This window comes from Ammodytes marinus, assembly GCF_949987685.1.
Source record: "Ammodytes marinus genome assembly, chromosome: 14".
Taxonomy (NCBI): domain Eukaryota; kingdom Metazoa; phylum Chordata; class Actinopteri; order Uranoscopiformes; family Ammodytidae; genus Ammodytes; species Ammodytes marinus.
Window position 1 is genome coordinate 24,505,992 of NC_137218.1, and position 8,704 is coordinate 24,514,695.

Genomic DNA, 8,704 nt, shown 5'->3' on the forward strand with positions numbered 1-8,704 from the left:
GTTCTTATACACTTATGGGATTCTTTCTTTTTATCAGAATATGAAAAATATAAAAAAACACAAATACGAAAAAAATTTAGTCATTAATTTGGACTGGAAGCTTTATGTATGTTTATCTATTTAAGATACCTGGTTTCCAAAATAAGCCCATGATCTGAGATTATAAATGAATATATACTGTAAGACTGAAAGATTCCCAGATATAAACTACAGTCTATAATATGAACTCGTAAAATCCAGTTAGAAATATAGTTGTGTGGTCAGGTCATTATGTGGTAGAAACAGGGAAATGCCAGCATGCTTTGAAACACGAAACCACTGAAATATTGAGGAAACTCATGCAGTGATAAGTGTAATGAGTTACTTTTAATCAGTGCATGTAACTATATTGTTTTGGAAGCATAATTTTGATTGGAGGCTTATCTGAGTTCTAAAATCATTCTTCGAAATCGAAAAAAATTGTCGTGACCCTTTCTTAAATCCTTTACAATGTCAAATTGTTCCTTTAACATGACGGATCAACAACAAATCCAATTATCTCAAGTTTCTCATATATGTGCTTTGTTTGTGTAATTCAACAGGTTGACCATAAATATCCTGGTAAAAATGCTTTTAATGCCATTCTCCAAAAAGTAAAACAATATCAATATAATAATCAGTTTTATGAAGAAAAACATAATTTTGCAGCTGACTTCATACACACTTGTATGAGCTGTTAAAAAAATATATTAATAATATGATTATATTTGCATTTTTACTTTGGCAGAGAGAATAGATTGAAATGAAACTAAGATGAAAATAGTTCCAGCAACAAATTGCAAATTCTGTTTTCTGAAGTTATTGCACACACAAAAAATAACTTTATTAGACTGAGTTGATAATGAGCTAAAACCATATGGAATATATAGGTAGTTGTAACTGTACATTAGGTTTAATTCCATTCTCATTTCTTCCCAGGCATCGAGTTTGTTACAAATTACTTCAGACACTACAGACATAGTAGTATTTAATTTAATGTAAGATATTTAGAGTGTCCATTGGTGAATGCTGATAAGTGTTTCACTAACAAGTGATTGTGTAACATACAGCAACACTCTTGTTTGCCCTACCCTCTGTATAGTATTTTGTTCACACAATATGCCCAAAGGTTGATGTTAGAAATTAGCATTGGTGAACCTGTTTCTTTTTCTTCACACAAGTTCTTGTACATATTATAGGAAGGAGTGAATGTGAATAGCACAGGACTGTGGCAACCAACAGTATCCAATGCAGCCTTAGGAGCTACAACAATTCACAAAGAGATTTTAATGGGAACAGAGAAAGCCTATAAGGCTATGATGATGGAAGGGGGTCGTCTACAGTTTCAGCAGTAGGGTTGCGGTGCATAAGAGCGAACTAAGAGAGCACTTAACAATGCTTATGGGGGGGGCCAGTCTGAATCAGGGCGCAAAACAGGCTTCGAAATAGGAGCACAAAAGCAGGAGAAGTGGCATTTCAGTGCCGTTCCCCACACTACACGTTAAGATTTATAGTGCTTTTTTTCCCCTGTGAGACGCATGACATAAAATGACGGGGCCCATATGGTCTTTAGAACTGCCTCAGTTAGCGGCACTGGTTTGAATCCCTGGCCCAGTGTGGGCACACACATAGATGTAGATTCAGGGAGGATGCTGAGGATATGTCCCCCTCAATATTTATACGAGATCAATTTGTCCCCCTCATATAAAATATGAAAGACAACCCCCTTCTCCCTAAAAGAGGAAACAATAACAGTTCAGGTAGTTGAAAATGTTACTATTAGTAAATTATTTTAACTATACAACAATATCCATACATTTCCCAACGATTTCAGAACCCTAAAGTGGATTGTACCATCTTAACCTTGCCAAGCGCCAGCTCAAGATGCATTGGCTTCTGACTAGTCTCGCGCAAAACAATGTAGTAATGTAAGTAGCTAGCTAGCCAACTGTTTAGCCAAATAAATGTCACTTTCTTCAATTCAGGGTTTTAGATTTAGATTGTGTCTAGTGTCTATGGATGAACGCTAACACTTTCTAGTTTCTAACTTTTGCCTTCAGTTAGGCTACAGTTTAGGTAACTAGCTAGTGTTTGCTTACCTAACATAACAACTAGCTAGTTGACACTGCACCTTTAGTCCAGTATAAAATGTCATGGTAGTTTACACTGGTGCTCAGTCATATATAACTTTTTTAACTTTCACCATAAATTGCTGCCGAAACGGGACAAATTGATGCATATAAATTCACCAGAATGCAGGTAATTAAATGTTTGATGCTCAAATTTTCAGTAGGATGACCTCCAAATCGTGTGTCCCCCCCCCCCCCCCCCCACCACAATTTTTTAATAAAAACTATGCCCTAAGGCACACATAACCTAGGCTTCCTGGCTGTGTTATACTGGCCCTGGACACTCCAGTCCGGTCTACCATGATAGACAGCTCTGCCCATCCCAATGTGAGTGTCTGCTGCCTGTATTGACTCCCCTCCAACACATAATTCCATTAATCAGTTCAATTTCCCTGTGGGCAGTGGTTTATTTCCGTCATCAAATGCCTGATGAAATCTTTAGACGCAGCGTATTAGGGAACAATCCCTACAAATAGCTGATAGTGTTAACCAGTCACAAGCTGCGCCGAGGCTTTCGCTCGCCTCTAATTTGAAAGGGAGTGAGGTGATAATGCGATGTGTCATCCTTTTGTGGGCGTGCATTAATGGTGCCAGCCAAGATAGCAATTGATGGCAAATAACTTCTTCCAAGCGGGGAAGGGAACAGAAAGGAGGGGGGAGCGAAAGAACATTGACGGGCAAACTGCAGAGCCACAGCGGCCTTTAATCCATTACTCCTCCTGATGGGGAAGGCTTATTGCACCTCAGCCATAGATGGCATGTGCATTTAAGTCAGTCTTTCCCTCCTGCTCTCTGTTTCTCTGACTGAGCTGCTGGTTACTGGCAGAATTGTGGGCCCTGACATGTGGTATCCAGGAGAAAAGGGCATTTTAATTATTCTTATCTTGTGAATTTGCTTTTATTAAATTCTCTAATCCTGACAGCCAGGGCATAATAAACCTGTTGATGATGTACTATATTTGAAAAAAGGTATCTCATATTAATGTGCACCTCTATAAAAAACAACCATTTATTAAAAGGAATAAAACAATTAACATCATATGAACAAGGGTTATGGAAGGTTTGGTTGATGTTATCACTTTAGAAGTTGAGATTTGTGGATCAGAGTATTGGAAAAAAAACTAATGTTGAGAAAATGGCCGTTAAAGATGGTTGTATAAGATAATATACAGAGGTAGACAATGTCTAGTCAAATAAACATTTAAGTAGACATTTTGGACCTTTTGATTTACTAGTATGAAAGAAGTGTGGTGATCACAGCTGGCTGCTGTGCGTGTTCCTCCTCCTCCTCCTTCTGCCACTCCCCCCTGTCCGTCTCCGTTTTCCACACCTGGACCTCATCACCAATCAACTCACCTTCATCTACTCCTGGTTTCCCTGCAGTCGGTGCCAGAGCGTACTTTGCACTACCCACGGTATTTATACGTACCTGGCTACTTGTATATGTTTTCTCTCGTTGTTCTCTCACTAGTGTTTTGCTCGTTGTTCTTGTTGTTTTGCTACTTTGACTTACCTTTTTTTCTTGTCTGCCTACAGCCCTCCCCCCCGGATCTCACTACCCAGCCTGCCTGCCTGCCTCACACTAGCCTCACAAAAATAATTTTTTTTTTAATTCAATCCAACCCCAGTCTCTGTCTGCTCTTGGGTCTTACCAGCGTCAAACCATAACAAGAAGATTGTTATGGAAGCAAAATAGCAAAACATCTCAAAATTGAGAAGTGCGTGAAAAACAATGGTCAAAATATCACTCAAATAGATGTCTGACATAAACTTAATATATTTTCAAAATTGTAAAATTGCCACCCCACACCCTTGCAGAACTGTATACCTCCATATTGATGTAAACTTTCAGCCAGTGTTGTAAAGCATTCTGATATGAGCAACAATGAATGGCTGTCCCTTTTGGTCTACACAACAACCCACTCAAAAGCTGGGTTACTGCTTATGCTGTGTAAATAATGGACAACTTGTGATCTATGAAAGGTGATTTCTCTCTCACTCGATAGCAGAGGCCAGCTCCGGGGTACAATATGCATTTGGAGGCTGTGTTTTGTTGTATGGGCAGGATATCATTTTAAGTGATTCATACCTCTTCAAAGGCTCCTTACCTAGCAGCCAGCAGAACACCCTCAGTGGTGTTTTCATCATAACTGCTGGAGCAGCTACCATCTGTCTGCTCAGTGGATCCACAACCCAGCTGGGTCATCACACACTTGAGACAGCCTCAGATACCATATGTCAACATGTTTTTTTCACTGTACACAAGCTATTGTACTTGTCTTTTTCCTTGTTCTTGAGTGCATGCTTGTGGCAGTTGTACTTTGGTCTCATTTCTCATACTATACACTTGTACTAATAATAAAAACACATTTCAGAGTTAAATATTGTACTCCTTACCTCACATTTACTTGTCATGCTTTGGTTTCTAGTTACTTCACACATAATGATTTTACATACAAATACTTCTGCTCATAAAATATAATGAATTGATTGTATAGCAGTAATATCAGCTCCACATTGCCTTACCATGATATCAAATACACTGATGCAAATTCATCAATGCACTTTTACTTAAGGCGAGACTGCAGGTGAAAAGGGTAACAATTGACATTTGACATTTTGGCAGTGTATTACTATCAAAACAAAAACATTCTGTATTATAAATGTGAAATATTTCAATAAATATGCAAATGTGGCAATATCAGTTATGTTTACATTTGCATCTCTTTAAAAAAAACGAAAATCTAGATGTTGGATAAGGCCAGATGAATCATTATTTCATGTTAACACATTTGTGTCTAAAGTTTTTCCAGAACAGATTTTGGATTCCTCCTTTTTTCATTTTATAAATCACAAAATGATATGTACAGGTTCATTTTCGGCTTTTTGGACCCTTTATTTATATCAGTTTGAAAGGAGAGATGTTATGGAAGATAAATAGACAAAAATCTCAAAATGGACCAGTGCTTGAAATAGTTATGTTTTTGTCTGCAGTGTAAAACACATCATGAACTGGGTGACATGTTCCTTCATCACCACAAACACACACTGAAGTTTATTCTGACTTAGTCCCAGATAACACTATCCTTTCCTGCTGCACCAAATACTCAACAGATCACCAATTGTGGATACATCTGTTACTGAGAACATTTCCCAACAAATGCACTATTTCCTCCAATAACTACAACTTTAACGAAAGGAAACTGCTTCATATATTTGTGTGATTATAAAGATGTATTTTTTCTAATAGGAAGCAATGTGCGTGTGGCTTAGAGCGCAATCAAACTAGGGAAAGTTGCCCCGTACCATGACGAAGCATGATTGCAAAATATTTGTATAATGTGACAAAAACAAGTATTCTCTAAGCGTAGATGAAGAATAGCCCATTTAGAATGGGGATTTATTAGGGAAATTATAATACTAAAATCATCTATCTTAAAACATATTATAATGGTTCAATGGACTTTGAGTAAGCTTAACTGTAAAATAAAGTTTAACAGTTTATTTATTTTTAGAGCTGTCATGCTTTACGTCTTCCAGATTAATCAGACAGAATTGTAAGGTCAGAGTTGTCAACTGAAATTAGGATAAATTTAAGCTAAACTATAGCTATTGTATTTGACATGAGAAACCTACAGTAGATGTTGGATAAAGCCAGAGTTATAATCTTTATTTAATTTTTACAACATAAAGTTGACAGAATTACAGAGATACAGTATTTTTCTCATTGTATAAATCCAAAGATACTATGTACAAAATGTCTCATAAATCAGAAATTAAACAACATATGAACAAATCATCCAGTAATAACTTTCAGAACAGTACTTAGAATGATTATGGAAAGTTTAGTGCATTAGAAGTTAAGATTTCTGGTTCAGAGTATTGAAAAAAACAAATGTTGAAATAACAGCTGTTAAAGATGGTTGTATAGGAGAAATAAACAGATGCAAACAGACTAGGTTTGGTCAGATAAACACTTAAATGTACATTTTGGATTTATGAAAGAATACATGTTATAGAAGCAAAATAAATAAAATTTCATAATTGGCCAGTGCTTGAAAGGATTTATTCTAACAAATGAAAGCACATAGAGTAAATGTTGCACAATATCAATGAAAGTCCAGTTTACCTGACTACTGAGGTCCATATTTTCCAGCTCACATGCTTGATAATACTTTGCATAGATGCCAGCAGCATCCTGATGAAATGAAGTATCATACATCAGTTCTTTGTGATTAGAATTGGACCAGTCCAATCACAGAGATATGGGAAGACAAACTCTCAGAGCGCCCAGCCATTGGACCTTAATATCTGCATTAATACATACACAGAGAGACCCACACTTGATACAGCTGCTTCCAGCCCTTTTCAATGTATACACAATAGCACCTTATTTCCCTATGAGAGGCGTTTTCATAATAGCCAATTGTTTCTCCATCACAACAAACGCCCAAATCTCAAGCAATAAAGGAATCTATGAGTAACCCTATGCACATTTCATCACACAGCCAGACAGAGTCTTCCCACAGTATACCGCCACTGATAGGCAGGCTTCAGAGATGAAGGATGAAAGTAATATGCACAGGTCCTGCCCTTAATTTGTACATACATTCTTGTGCATTTACAGAAAAAGCAGGTGGGTGGGCTTTGCTAGTATTCTCCTCTTTGGCGTCTTTGACAATGTGAGAGGCAACAGCTGTTCATTTGGTGGCGCCTACACCTTTGCTGACCCCATTTCCGTCTGTGCGGTTGCTGAGACAGTGGAGAAATTAGTTGTATTACCCGCTCCCTACCGCGGCTGGGCTAGCTGTGATTCTACCCACATTCTGTCCATTACAGTGGCCCCTCTGTCTGATTAGCCCCAACACACTCACTAACATGCCAAATCACTGGCTCGCTCGGCACACGCAAGCCTCCACTCACAGATAGAGAGAGAGAGAGCAGCTTCTCCAAGGCAGAAAGACAGAAGTGCTAAAATGCAGACGTCAAAACAAAGTTGTTTTGTTCCCGACTAAATGCATGGAACACCAGTCACAACGGGTATAATTTCATGTATATTTGATTTTTAAGGGTAGCCTAATGTTTAGTCTGAATCTTTATTTAAACAAATAGATTAACAAGTGGACTCAGCGTTTCTGGAGATCGCTTGTTGTCGAAATCAGTGAATATCTCCTCCCGGTCCGCTATCTGTCCGTACTATGACTACAAAAACCAGCATTAATACACAGCCTGGTCTCTGTAAACGAGCATTTTGCTAACTTTGGTGGGTCCCTTTTGTTTACATACCAGTTTACAGAGCCTAGACAGTGTCTTATGACTGGATTTCTTTTCAGCGCACGCAAGGATTCGTAGCAAATCGTGAGAAGATATTCAGAGATTTTTTTTAAAACGATTTTGACAACAAGCATTCAAGAATCGCTTACATCTTTAAGTCTTTGTTGTATGCCAACTCTTGTCTAAAATGTTAAAAACCCACATACCCTCATACCATTAACTAAGACAAGTAAAGTGATTACGAGGGCATTCATATAGGAAATATAATTACCTGCAATGACTTCGATATAAAAAATGCACAGTGATCTATTATCTAGGGATAAAAAGGGATCAATGAGCTCAACCCTCAATAAAACAACGGAGGTCTGAATCCTTCACAAGCAATGAAAATAAGAGCAGCACTCCAGATTTTGTTAATTATTGTGAGACATTGCATGCAAAAACATTGTTTTTCAAGCACTGTTTAATTTTTTGTCTAATTTGCATCGATGACATGTCTTCTTTCATAATAGTATAAATCAAAGGTCCGAAATGTATGTTTATGTGTTTGACTAAAGCTTGTTTGTGAATGTATATTTCTCCTCTACAACCATCTTTAAATATATTAGTAGAAACAATGAACTTACCTTAGGATTTGTTCAAATGTTGTTACATCTTTTTCTATATTTATATTAAAGCGGCTACGAGTAACATTTAAATATCTTTTAAACAGCCTCATGTTTCCTCTCATAATCATAAATTACCTTTAACAGCAAACGAGACCATCAGTGCAAAGAAAGAGGTTTTTATATAGTTTTTATTGCTGCATTTGATCTGGTCGTACACCCAGTCCGATTTTCGGTTCACGCGTGCATGCTCACAGATTTCAGTGTGGCGCAGGAACGTGAATTGAGAAGCCTATCCCTCCTGGTGAGGGAAGGGGAGCGGGAGCCTTGTTTGAGACAGTTGTTTGTCGTCATAATGACTGATAACGGGGCTGAACCATAAAAGAAAAAAAAGAAAATACAATGAAGAAAAGCTAAAAGGGAGAGTGATAGTCGGGCGGGAGGGCGTTGCCAAGCAACGTACACACAATTTCACGCAGCGAAACTAGATTGCAGTGTTTACTCCTAAATGAATGAGCGGTAGCCTACTAAAACAAAGTTTACTTTGCCTCACCAGCATCATCAGATGACCATTATTCATCGGAAATAGTCATTATTTACAACATAAACACATTACCTCATCGTGATCCATACTAACTGCCATCTCTCGTTCATTCGCTTTGTGTGAGGACACGGGGA